The sequence below is a fragment of the Calidris pugnax genome, unplaced genomic scaffold, assembly GCF_001431845.1.
Source record: "Calidris pugnax isolate Ruff unplaced genomic scaffold, ASM143184v1 scaffold211, whole genome shotgun sequence".
Classification (NCBI taxonomy): Eukaryota; Metazoa; Chordata; class Aves; order Charadriiformes; family Scolopacidae; genus Calidris; species Calidris pugnax.
Genome location: NW_015091083.1, coordinates 4,696,039 through 4,709,942, shown reverse-complemented (window position 1 = coordinate 4,709,942; position 13,904 = coordinate 4,696,039). Strand labels below are relative to the sequence as shown.

Genomic DNA, 13,904 nt, shown 5'->3' with positions numbered 1-13,904 from the left:
ACAGCAAGTACCTATGCATGCGAGACACTTAAAGGTTTTACAATAGTTTGGCATACTGTATAAAAATCATCAGCTCTGAAATTCATTAGGAATCCTACCTCATTTGAAAATTATCCCCAAGAATTAAGTGGACAGCTTATTCCTATAGAGGAAAGCATAAGTCTTTTGACACAGGAGTAGCTACAGAAAGCTTCACAATGTTATATTTTTGCTAATGATAAAAAAGGTCTATAGAATCCCTATTATTTAATAAAAGTCTTAAACACAAATTGAAAACCAAAGAAACCAGGCAGAAAGAAACTGCAATCACATAAGTCATAAACAAGGAAGGCAAATGGCGAGAATTAGGAAGTGAAGAAAAACCACAACCACTGACAAGACAGAAACCAGCTTGGCCCAGTTCTGTCACAACAGGCCTGTCCTGATCCTAAAATTGGTGATTTTTATTTGTGATTTGTAGGTTTGTACTAAAAAAAACCCCTAAAAATACTATGTTTAGTTTAAAGGAAAACTCAGGAATGCCTCCCAACCAAGGTGCTATTTTGTTTGTTAGCCACACTGGAATGTTCCTGAAAGTGACAAACCTCTAAGTGGCACTGAGTATAGCTTTGACTCCACCTCGCTTTACCGCGAAAAAAACACCCAACAAAACTCACGAAGGAAAGCAACTTAGGCAGCTGCCACTAAAGGCAGCTTTAGAGGAAGCAGAGAAGCGGGGGTGCAGCGGAACCCAAGGGTGAAAATGCACTTTTACCCACTTGCCCCCATTCTCTCCCCTCCGGCCTTCCCTACCGCCGACGGGAGACGAGAGGCACAGGCCCCTAGAAAAACCCGGCCGGAGCCGCCGGACAGGCCGAAACAGCTCCCCACAATTCTCCTCCTAATTAAAAAAAACCAAACAAATAAATAAAAATTACACCCCCAAAAGCAGACGCCAGCTTCAAATACCTCTTCCGTACTCAGGCCCAGCCGCCGCTCCTTCCGCCCCGTCCGAAATTCCCGCACTCCAAGCGGCCCTGAGGCGCCCCGCCCGCCCCGGAGCTCACCTCCAAGCATCGCCCGCACCCATTGGTCCGCTGCGCAGCAGAAGGCCAGCCCCAGCCGTGACTTTGGGGCGCGGTGGCTGCTGGGAAGTGTAGTCCGTGACCGCCGCAGGCGGCCGCCTGCGGCGGTCACGACTACACTTCCCAGCAGCCACCGCGCCCTCCATGGGCCAAGAGCTGAAGCAATTTGAAGGGGGGCTGCGCCAAATATCGGTGGTTTAAGCCAAAAATAAGTTTGTCAGGTTGATGCCATGCGATGATAACCCCTGTCCGGGAAACAGGGCAAAACAGGCCACCAGGTGTCCGGAGGATGACCTAAAGCAGCAGTTCTCCATCTTGTTTGAGTGATGTCCAGGCCAAAAAAATGACCCCTCCTGCGCCAGAACCTGCACTTGCCCATTAACTCATTACACACCATTGCACACCTCATGGTTTTACCTGCTTGCCCCTTACGATTTTACCTTCTGTGGTCTCTCACGGTGCGATGGAGCTTCTCCCCACTCTGAAGCAGCTTTCTCTCTACGCTTTGAAAAAGCCTGCATTTATTTAGTCCTGACTTGCTTTAGTTTTTTTAACAGCTTCTGTGATACTTAAATTGCTTTGAGTGTACAGGAACATTTGGCAAAACTACTAATAATGGCAAAGGTTTATGTAAAAGAACCCATGCCTGGATTCTGACTCTTTCCTCTTCTGATTCTCTTTCCTCCCCATCCCAATCTCTTTTTCTTCAGGTGCAAGTCAAATCATACAACATTGGTTCATCTGGCAGGTCTGATCCATTTGTTATCCCATGTCACTACATCTCCTGTTGTCGTCAGGTACAAATGCGTGCACACCCCACTTCCCTCTGCCAAGCTGTGAAGTGGGAGACAGGCATGGCAGATTTTGTGTGCAGGTCTGGAGTCCTCAATATAAGAAGGACATGGACCTGATGGAGAGGGTCCAGAGGAGGGCCACAAGGATGATCAGGGGGAGGGAGCGCCTCTGCTACGAGGACAGGCTGAGGGAGCTGGGGTTGTTCAGCCTGGAGAAGAGGAGGCTCCGGGGTGACCTAATAGCAGCCTTCCAGTACCTGAAGGGAGCCTACAGGAAGGCTGGGGAGAACCTGTTTAGAAAGGCCTGTCGTGACAGGACGAGGGGCAATGGCTTTAAGCTGGAGGGGAACAGATTTAGATTGGAGATTAGGAGGGGGTTCTTCACTGTGACGGTGGGGGAGCACTGGAACAGGTTGCCCAGGGAGGTGGTTGAGGCCCCATCCCTGGAGATATTCAAGGAGATGCTTGATGAGGCCCTGGGCAACCTGGTCTAGTTGGGGGTGTCCCTGCTGACTGCGGGGAGGTCGGACTAGATGACCCTTGGAGGTCCCTTCCAGCCTGGGAAATTCTATGATTCTATGATTCTAAAACAGGGATCTTGGAGATGAGGCAGGAAAATAAAAGGATAATGGGTTTGTGTTGTTAATTTGCTGGGGGTTTAAAACCTTTAAAAAAAAGCGTTATGTTCTCATGGCTAGCATCTTCACATGCTGCAATTTTAGAGATAGTTAATAGCTTAAAACAACTATCATTCCATAGTACATTTATCATGACAGTACATGTATAGGAGATTTCCTTGAAAACTTGGGCTACGCTAGGAATAATAGATATGCATACTGGAAATCCTGGGTACTTATACAGATGTTCAAGAATCTGATGTGTTCTGAATGTTCTAGGGTATTACTGCTCATAAGGAAGAGCAAAAGATTGTTTGAAAGAAATGGAGCACATTACCACACATGATAGCATTTCATTTGAAGTACCTTCATCTCTAATATTGGATTACTGGGATCATGAAAACATTTTAAGATGGTGATACAGAAAATAAAATGAAAAATTTAATAGATACTCCATTCATTCCTTTAGTGAAAAGCTGTTCCTCAGGCTGTCAGTCTGAAAGCAGTCTTAATAATAACACCATGGAGATCTAAAGTAAATTCTGCTATCAAATCTAAAAGTTTGGCAAAAAATATTATTTTTCTTGCATGAAGAGAGAAGCCCACACCTTATTCTGCCTCTGATTTTTCTCTTTTGAGCCAAAATAATCAGTTCTATTTTAAGCAAAAGGTACAATTTCAATATACCCATCCTACTTCTTATTAAGAAAAGCATAAGATTCTGCCTATGAAGTATCGCAGCAGAGACTTTCATGTATTTTGTTTCCATACACTAAAGGGTTGGGTTTTTGTTTAGCCTGTCTGGATGCATTTGCTTTAATACTGCTACAGCTGTATATATTCTTCCAAGTATTAACCAAATCCAAAGTGGCCACAGCTTTTCTCAGATGTTCCCTGCAAACTGTCAATTGTTTGACTAGGTCTCAGAAAAGCAAGTATTGACCAAACAATCAAAAGCATAGGATGGGTTTCTTATTATCATCCTTCACTGTAAAAGCATTCCTGGAATGTGCTGACTAAAACTTTCAAATATTTCAGATTTGTTAATTGTGTTTGATTCATCTCCAGAGAAAGGACTTTATATCTTTTCCTTAAAAGTTCTCTAATCTTAAATGAAATGGGAAATCAATCTCTGTGTGAGCTACAGATACAGCTGTTAAGAAGAGTTCAAATGCTACTTTTAAATAGTAGTAAATATGCAATATATACTGTGCTGTAGTATATAAGCAGTTACATAGTTTCAGTTTAGCAATGGGGATAAGAAGTATGACATTTTGAATATGGCTTGACAAGAACGCTTGAAGAGATAGTGATCAAACTACAGTATGTGTTCTTCTAAACCATCTCATAAAATAACCTAGATTAACCTTGAAAGTTTTCAGAAGACTGGTGAATCTCTAGAGTAACTGAAGAATAGCCATTTCACAAATGGCTATTCTTTCAGGAGAGCTACATGTACTCATCAATTCCAGAAGACACGTAAGTTACATCCTCATTACTAGGAGATTATTAAGGATGTTCCTCAAAAGACTCAAAATAGCACAAAGAACATTTGAATCCTCCTACCTCACAAAAAAAAAAAAAAAAAAGTTAAATGTTCCCAATCATTTAGCTTCACAATTTCATTCTACAGTAAGAAAACTGAGGCATAGATCATTAAAATATTTGCTTAAGGTCTTCAGGGATTATTAGGGAAGGTGAGAAATGTAGCCCAAATCTTTTAAGCGGGTTCAGTTCTTTCACAGAAGGCTGTGTAAAATGTGACATAGGAATGCAAAAAAAACCCAACAAATAAGAGATTACCACATGTCTGCAGGTAGTGAGAGAGTGTGTTCTCCCTTGGTTAGGCACATTTCTGCTTTAGCATAGAATTCAGGTGATTCATGGACTAAAGGTCTGCAAGGTATCAGAAGGAAACCAAACACATCCTGAGCTACATCAAAAGCAGTGTGGCCAGCAGGCTGCGGGAGGTGACTCTGTCTCTCTGCTCCACTCTTCTGAGACCCCACCTGCTATGAGAGTGGTGAGGCACTGGAACATCCCAGAGAAGGTGTGGATGCCCCATCCCTGGAAGTGTTCAAGGCCAGTTTGGATGAGGCTTTGAGCAACCAAGTCTAGTGGAAGGTGCCCCTGCTCATGGCAGTAGGGGTGGAATTAGGTGATCTTTAAGGTCGCTTCCAACTGTAACCTTTCTATGATTCTGTGATACTGGAGAACAAAAGATGCTTTTCCACCTTTAGATGCAAGTAAGCAAGCAACAATCTAGAAATGTAAAAATAATACAACATTTCCTTTAAGTTTTGTTCTTGAAACTTATAGCCATAATATCTCACAAGATTGTTGTTCACTTCTATATAAGAGGATTAAATGACCTTTGGAATTAAAAAGTTTGGATTTAAATGAAGCAGTGGTATTTATACATGGTGCTTTTCATATTTCCACTCTTCCAAATATTGTAGAATTAAATGTCTGTCTCAGAACTCCAGCTTGTATTTCCTGTCTGCAGTCTTTTTTATTTTTCTACTTTGCAAAATAAGCCCTTATACATTTCACAAACATCTTGCCATACTACCCACAATGCTTTAAAAAAAAAATAAAAAAAACCAAATAAATTGACAATTCTAAAATGAATGGGGAGACTGTGCCACCACAAATGGTTTTCATAAAAGAGTACATATGCACTGCACTCAGCCATCCTAACTGGGGTTTGAGGACCACAGACAGGAGTAGAGATTAGAGATTACTGTTCCTAAAAATCACCATGGTATCTGATTCAAATTACAGTCCTCTTGAATTGCTACACCAAAAAAGTTTTGCTAAAAACTTTGATGGTCAGAGGCCATAAACAGTTTGAGAAGGAACAGTGGTACAATCACGTTCCAAGAAGCAGTTCTTGACTCAGTAGCCCTGTGTTGCCATCCGCCCACAGTCTACCTGCTGTGGTGTACAACGAATTACACTTCCCATCATATTTCTGTGTTCTCCTGCAGTGTGAGTATACTGACACTAGGGAAAAAATGTAGTTACTGCAAACTTTCTGTTTTTCCTCTCATTCACATTTCACACTATTTTCTTCAGTGGAAAGAAGTGTATAATTTAAGTGAAGGCTGTGGGTTTTTTCCTCTAATGTACTTTTATTAAATTTTTAAAAGATAATCACTATTCTCTAAGAATAGCGGTATGGTGCTCCGGAGTTGTCTTTGTTCATCCATTAATATACATTCTAAGAGTATTTAAGATGATCTGCCTGGTAACTTCAGAGTTTGTGCGTATTTTAGGAGACCAGTGAAACATCCTACTGTGTCTGCATGCTCTTCAAAAGTAGCTAGGAACAAAATTGGTTTTGCCACGCGTTTAAGATCTTTTCAGGTGTCTTTATAACAAAAGTAATTTTATAACAAAACTTATTAGCAATAGCTAATTTTTGTTCTAATGACTCTTTTTTGTATTTGATTAGGTAGGAATTTGAATTTTTGTTTATTAATTCCTTCAGAATGCAGTGAATAAGAAACCAGAGAGAATCAACTATCATTTTGAATATTCAATCCATTTGATGAGACAGTTTTATTGCTCAATAAAGTTATTATGCATCTGTCTAGCAGATTACACATGAGATAAGGCTGTCACCTAAGTTCTCCTCACCAAAAGAAGGTCCAATATTGTTTCATAATAGGATCATGTTCTTAAAGAACTTCATAAAAATCACTTCAGCAAATAAATGTTTACTCATTTTTACAAATGAAGAATCAGACATAGAGATGCTGAGTGAAATTTGCTTACCTAGATGTGCTGAAGGAAATTTCTAATAAATGTCAAAGTCAGACCCCAGTTTCTTGACTCCTTTTTCTATATTATGAATTACAAAACCATTATTAATTGTACTGTTCAAAATGTTAAATTCAAAATTAGGATGCTGAGGCAGGAAAGTTCTTTGTAAATCTTGCAGTTCTTTGAAAATATCCTCTGTATTCATTCCCCAAGTTAAGCAGTTAAATAGTTAGATGAAGGAACAGAATATGGGGAAGAAGAGGTCCAAACTCTACAGAGTAGCCAATAATTTAATGGAAAGGGGATGGAGTATTAGAAGAATTAATGAAAATAGCATGGAAGAAAAGCTAGAGAGAGCTATAGATCCATTGGAAGTTTCACTTTTTCTGGAAGTTTTGTGATGCTAACAGACATGATTTGAAGCTGTTAAAGGGAATCATTTTAAATAACTTGAAGCTTCTAAGACTAGAGTTTCTTTGAAGTGCATTAAATTAATCCAAATTAAAGGACTTTCATGAGTTTCTAAAGGGTTTGTATGTTTTCTTTGGTCAAGGTCCAAACTCTCATGCATGGGCAGTTTTTTCTACTTAAAAATAAATGACTAGACTGTCTTGAGTGTGAAGTTCACCCATCTTAGTTAGAAGCTATATTTATAGGTATGCATACGTTTTATCTGGGGAGCACTCTATATCCTATGCTGTAGATACATTCACATGCACATAAACAGTACATGGAGTCTAACTATAACGATACAAAGAACTTCTGTTTATCATCAAACATTTCATATATCCCATTACATGTGAAAGAATTATTATCTGTCCTGTTGCAGTGCAATGCTTTTTCCTATAATGTAATTTTACTCTGCAAATTTATTTTGGTATTAAAAGGTTCCACTTTATAATGTCTATGGTTCAATCAGTGATCTAAAAGGCACTTAAATGCTTTGAACAAGATACATAAAACGCTTTTATTGCAAAAGCTTTGCTCTATCTACCAATTTCACCATTGATCTCTTTCCATGTAAGGCAGTTCTGGAAGCTGCCCATGCTGTATAAAATCACATGGTGGCTTTTGATCTCCAGCTGGTGATTAAAGCACATTATGGAGGTTTGAAATTTTCTTGTGGTCATTAGCATACCTCCAAACACTTCTCTGCTAAATAGTAGTGGTGTTCTCACTGCATGCTATTCAAATAAGAAACCAGGAATCTATAAACTTATTTACTGTCTTTTGTAGCTCACAGGATACAGATGTCTTGAATGAGGTGACCTTACCCTTAGCAATACACTTACTGATCAAATAGTGATTTCTTAAGGTGATTAGACTCTACCAAAATGCAAGGAAGAACGAGGTTATATCCTTTTAAACCCCCTTTTGATACAAACAGGAAGAGCTCTGCGCTTTGCAAGATCTTGTATAGTTACTCCCTACCTACAATTCCGTATTTCCCACTGTCACCAATGTCACCGTTTCTTCCAAGGTCACCAGGCTGTCGTAGGTTTTCCACAGCAGATTTTTAAACAATGCAGCATTAACTCTGTTGCTTGTAAATAGCAAAAAAAAGGCATCTTTCCTCCCACTTTATGGAAGTGTATTTATGTGATGGGAAAAATAAAGAATCACCATGTATTTGCTACTTTCTTTAGCAATCTCTTTGAGGTTTCCTTTCACAGCAGATAGATGAAGATGTCAGCTTTATATATTTATATTTCATTTTATTATATTACGCTGCATTTCATTTATGTATTTTTAGCATCTATATCATGCTAGCAAGCAAAGTTTACTGAATGTTACCCAGATACAGAGCAAAACATAACATTTGCTGAAAGAGATTACAGCCAGTAAATACCAAATAAATTCCAAAGCTTTCTGTTAATTGTTCTACCCTGTCCCCTCAATCCCAAAAATAGAACAAATGTAGGTAACCTGGTTTTTGACAAGTCAGCGGCTACAGGATTTTAAAAGTGAATAAAATCTGGGTCAGGGGAAGAGTATTGGCCTGGAATGGATGTTCCAGTTACAAGGGAGACATTTGAGAAGGACAGTAAAACTTGTGGACAAGATGGGCAGGCAGAATATCAAGGTTAGCAGATATCATCAGACTAGTGAAGAAGCACAGTTTTGAGTCTGTTTTATTGTGTAGCAAAGCACCTCGATTTATTTGAATCTAGGAGGTAACAGAATCACAGAATCAAAGAATGATAGAGTTGGAAGGGACCTCTGGAGATCATCTAGTCCAACCCCCCTGCCAGAGCAGGTTCATCTAGAGCAGGTTGCACAGGAACTTGTCCAGGCAGGTTTTGAATGTCTCCAGATTAGGAGACTCTACCACCTCTCTGGGCAGCCTGTTCCAGGGCTCTGCCACCCTCAAAGTAAAGAAGTTCCTCCTCATGTTTAGATGGAACTTTCTACATTCAAGTTTGTGCCCATTTCCTCTTGTCCTATCACTGGACACCACCGAAAAAAGACTGGTCCCATCCTCTCGACAGTCACTCTTTAAGTATTTATAAATATTGATCAGATCCCCCCTCAGTCTTCTCTTTCCCAGACTAAAAAGACCCAAATCCCTCAGCCTTTCCTCATAAGAGAGATGTTCTAGTCCCCTTATCATCATTTTAGCTCTTTGCTATACCATTTCCAGCAGTTCCCTGTCCTTCTTGAACTGGGGAGCCCAGAACTGGACACAGTACTCCAGATGGGGCCTCACCAGAGCAGAGTAGAGGGGGAGGATGACCTCCCTGGATCTGCTGGCCACACTTCTCGATACACTCCAGGATGTCATTGGCTCAAGGTCATCCTGTTGTCCACCAGGACTCCCAGGTCTTTTTCCACAGAGCCACTCGCCAGCAGGTCAGCCCGTATCCTGTACTGGTGCATGGGGTTATTATTCCCCAGGTGCAGCACCCTACACTTGCCCTTGACCTGAACTTCATCAGGTTTCTCTCCTCCCAAGAGATTCCCATCTCTGCTTTTATCCAGCAGTTTGACTAATACTTGGAGGAAGAGGACAACGGATAGAGAAATCTACAAATTTATCATGTAGGTAACATTTTTCTTATATTTACAAGCAACACCCCAAAATACCTAAGATCTCTTATAAGATTGGACACAGCCGTTTCTATCCAAGGAGCTTATTGTTCAGAAAAAACCCACAACCTAATGAAAAGTAACACACATTACATTCTTTTTCATGTCAAAGGTTAATCCCTGTTCATATAAATAGGTATTTGGTGAATTGTCTCATACAAACTTTCTTTGAGGAAGTAGAAGCAGTAGAATTCATTGACTGTTTCCTCGGGAGAAGATATCATGCAATGAAAATTAAAAATAAACCATTGAATTTCATTATAATCCACACTTTTCTGTCTCCTGGCAAGCTTTATCATACAAAACTAGCTGTCTGGAGAAGAAAAAATACTTAATGCTTCTTTTCTGTATTCAAGCATAGCATGGAATCCTTCCCTTCATGCTGCTGTACCTCTTAGTTTTGTGGTGTTCATGACGATGCTAATCTACATAAAATTTACATGACATGTAACAAAATATATGATTTGCATAAGAACTGGTTTTCACCAAGTCCCAAAGGGCACTAAGGAACTGTAAAAAAGTGCTACCACTAGGTGTCTCATTGGTTTCAATATACTCCAACCTAAGACCAAGAAATGCTCAACAAAATTTAACAAAAATACAGTTAATTACCACTGACATTCCCTCCTTCATTACACCAGCACACCCTGAATTTAATCACATGCATTATTGTAATCAAGCTGTCAATCAGATTTTGAAATATTTCATTTTTTGACATAATTACAGCAGAATCCCTACAGCCCGTCTAGAACATGGATATGGCAAGATTGATATTGTGTTACAAAATGTGATCTGACAAAAAAAAATTGATGCTTCTGTGCAAAAATTAAAGAAACACTGAACTGCTAATGCATTTACCCTGCAAATATGTTGCATCAGGTAGAATGTCAAGAGTTAATATAACTGTCTGCCCATTCACTGAATAATATGCTCATTCTTGTCATGCTGTAAACGCTTAAATGTTGTCCGTGTCATTTTTATTTTTGTTTAAAAATCTATAGCTTTAATTTGCTTAATTGGAACCAACTGTATGGAGGACTTTTTTGCTTGTAGGCTTACAGCAAAAGATTTAGAGAAACAATCAGCAGAGAAATGGGATGCCAAGGAGAGAGTTGGGCTCCTGTTGAAACTCCTCTGAGACAATCCCATCTTTGGAAAGCCATGAAACTAGTGGGCTGTTTGATTAGCGTTTGCAAACAGCTCATGATGGGACATCCATGGTACACATTGGTATCTTTTAAAAAAATTCATGTCTCTGCTCTTTAGTGTATGATGGGGAGCGTATTTTTTATATTAACACTTCAAAATATTTGAGATGCTTGTAGAGGTGAAAGGCTCTTTAGATGGAAACCCAATTACAGGGGGTTCCCCTGAACACATGTAATACAAACTTCAGCCTGCCTCAGGTGAGTGTTAATCAGATACGAGCTCTCTCAATTTTGGGATTCCAGTTTGTCTTTTAACCAAGAAGGTAATTTTTACCATCTGATGACTGTTTCATGGCCTCTGTGAATGAGTTTGCAGCCCCCAGCCTGATTTTATGTAGACAGATGTCCCCCTTCACAAAAACAACTGTCACAATTGGCAATAGTTGTCACATGTGCTGGCAGCAGCACGGGCTCAGGATGAATGGACGGGAGGCAGGAGAGTGTCCTCCTTGCTACAAGGAGGCAGGTGAAGATGGGATGTTTGCACTGCCACTGGCTGTGCTGCATTTTCAGCATGCAATATCGTTAATTCAGGCATCTGTTACGTGACCAGTGCCCTTTGCTTTAAAAGCCACTTGTTTGGATATATCTAGACAGGTATTCCACTGGAATAACTTGATCTAATTGTGCATGCATAACTTAAGACAATCTCTTGTCCGACAGCAAATTAATAATTAATGTCTTCCTTTCCAATGGCGGGTGAGGGAAAACTGCAAACACATTTTTCACTGGAGAGATATGCAAGGCTTTTAAGTTACAGAAACACACATGTAGCTTCACACACAATCCCAACACTTTTCCACCCTCAACCTGAGGAGACACACTATAACTGTGCTCCTTCTCTCCGTCTTCATCCTGTCCTCGGGGTCTCATTTGCTTATTTTCCATATCGCTGGTACTGGCCCTGTTATTCAGAGAACTACTGTTTTACTTGAGTATTATCTCAGCTCCTAAGACCTCTGCTTATAAGATCTGTTTTTTCTACTTTAGTTGCCGTATTTTCATGCAGACATCTGTTGAAAGCATTGAATTAATTAATGTAGTAGTAGCAACTAAGAAAACGTGATTAATCAGCTTTGTCCTCTGCCACAGGGAACTTAGCAGGGCACTGAGAGAAAACTTACAGAATCTGATGGGTTCTCTGTTTTATGATTTGTTCTTGGGGAACAGGGTAAACTTTTTCCTTTTCCTTTCATGCCACCACCTCCTACTTTCCCTTCACAGACTTGAATCCAGCTCCATATACACGTGCAAAAGACGACCTTGCATATCTCGTCGTGGAGGCGATGAGTTCTACATTCCCTGCAGACTGGCTGCTTTTTGACAGAACATGCCAAGCTCTGTCCCTTCCCAGTTGCCTATAGCTCGTATTCAATGGAAACATGCTAGGAGGAAAGTGTTTACCATCTATTGTTGAAACAGCTAATTTTTTCAGTAAAAACATGGCTTTGAAGATATTTAAATGGTAGTAAACATGCTTCAATGATATAAATAAAGAAGCAAGTTCAGCAGTTTTTATGACACCATATACTGACAGTATTCTAAACTGTCCACTAAACATTTTTCATTCTCCATGGGATATCAACATACTGACTGCAATATTTCTACCTGTGTTCTTTTACTTGCTAATAATCAAATTGCAGCCATCAACCTTTTCATTTAGAGCTACTTGCTCCAAAAAGTAAGCACAGCCATTTGAAACAATTTTGTAGCTATCTCAGATGGAATGTAAGTTTTAAATTGTTGCATTGTAAGACTGCCACCTCGTAAACATATTGTAATGTATATTGGTCTATTTTGGTGAACAGCTGAATAATAATGTACTTTAAAAACAGTTTGAAATGCATCTTCTAAGATATAAAGCAGGGAGGATGACTAATATGAGAATATGGCATTTCACAGCAAACCTAATGAAAGCTTGTGGAAACTACAGTATCTCATCACCACACTGGCTGCGTTGGCTGCAATACAGTCAATAGTATATTGACTTCTAGAAAGGCTGTAAGTACAAAGCATTCCATCTCTCCTGATGAAAGTAACTGAGCTGGGCCAAAACTGATGGGTAAAAGAGTAAATCTTCCAGTTTCATGAATTTTGTATAACTTATTCTTGAATATTTCTTAGAATTGTGTCCTGTCTCCTTGACCAATGTAAACTTTGCTTTTCCTTCATTTTCAAAGAGTCTTTTGAGAACGATCATTAAAGTAATAGCATATTTTTAATACATAATTTATCTGCAGAGCCCCAAAATAGAGCCTGCTTTGCCTGCGTTTCTAGTTCAGAAAACTCAAGAGGGTACAACAACTTTTAGAAGGATTAGATTGCCTGATCAGGTGTTTTACACTTTCTATTAAGTAATTTCTTTAAAGAAGTGTTTGCTGTTTACTTGGATGTACATTGTTTGTGCGTGAGGCAGCCTTCTCAGCAGAGGGACGGGTCTGCCTGGCTCAGGCATGAAATAATCGGTCCTGTTTGCTCGACCCTGCTCGCAGAGACAGCTGAACTAGCTCAAAGCACACACGCTGTCTCTCTCTCCTGCTCCTATAGACTGTTATTCGTTCTGGGATGAAAAGCTCCTTCCCTGTACTCAGCGATCGCTGCATGCCTATTCAACAGAGATGCTACGTTGCCTCTAATTCTTAATCAAGGCACCACGGCACGGTACTCAGCACAGAGGACCAGCAACCACACTCCAGGCCCCCCAAAATCAACACAAAGCAAAAAACCACAACCCAATATCAAAAGGTATCCTATATAACCAGCTAAAGATACACTTTCCTCCACTTCAGTACTGGTATCTTTGAGCTGCAGTGTGGATTAAGCTCAAGATGCAATTGTTTAGATGCCACTTTATGTGGCATATGAAAGAGGGAAAAGCTACGTGTGGGAATGCTCAGAATGAGGTGCAAGAAAATTTTCTCTTATAAAAAGAATCAAAAGAGGAATTCAGATGCATGGAGGTTTGTCATTTCTGTATGCAGTTGGTCAAATAAGATACATAACCCTTTCCTGCAAATGGTGTTTGTCACATCTCTAGATTGCCAGAGCTTCTGTTACAAATATTAAATCTATTATATCATCCTAGAATGATAAAAGTGCATGAAAAGAAGTATGTACACATAGATGCGTACCTTCCTGGGGATATCCTGAACAACATTTGTATCTGGTCTTTCAAACAAGGCAGAAGTTGTGAACAATTAATTCACCTAACAGGTATGCTATACTTTGGTAGAAATATTTGAATTTTTATTAGTTATCAAGATCCCAATTTGTTAGCATCTGAAAATTTTCTTTCAAAACACCATTTTTAGATGATTTTTTTTTCAAATTAACAACACAGCATAACAAAAATCTACCTGTCTTCTC

The 13,904-nt window shown here is 39.7% G+C and overlaps 1 protein-coding gene across 2 annotated transcripts in view; it reads right to left on the bottom strand.

The window, feature by feature from the left end:
* Positions 1-13,904, bottom strand: part of VRK1 (vaccinia related kinase 1) — a 55,115-nt gene that overhangs the window by 35,826 nt on the left and 5,385 nt on the right. Inside the window, exon 1 of one of the 2 annotated variants that reach the window (XM_014957399.1) lies at positions 949-1,041. The exons of the other annotated variant lie outside the window; for it this stretch is intronic. The gene's annotated coding sequence lies outside the window, so the exon portion shown is untranslated. Of the gene's footprint in view, positions 1-948; positions 1,042-13,904 lie in introns of those variants that run through there. 2 annotated transcript variants of the gene reach the window in all.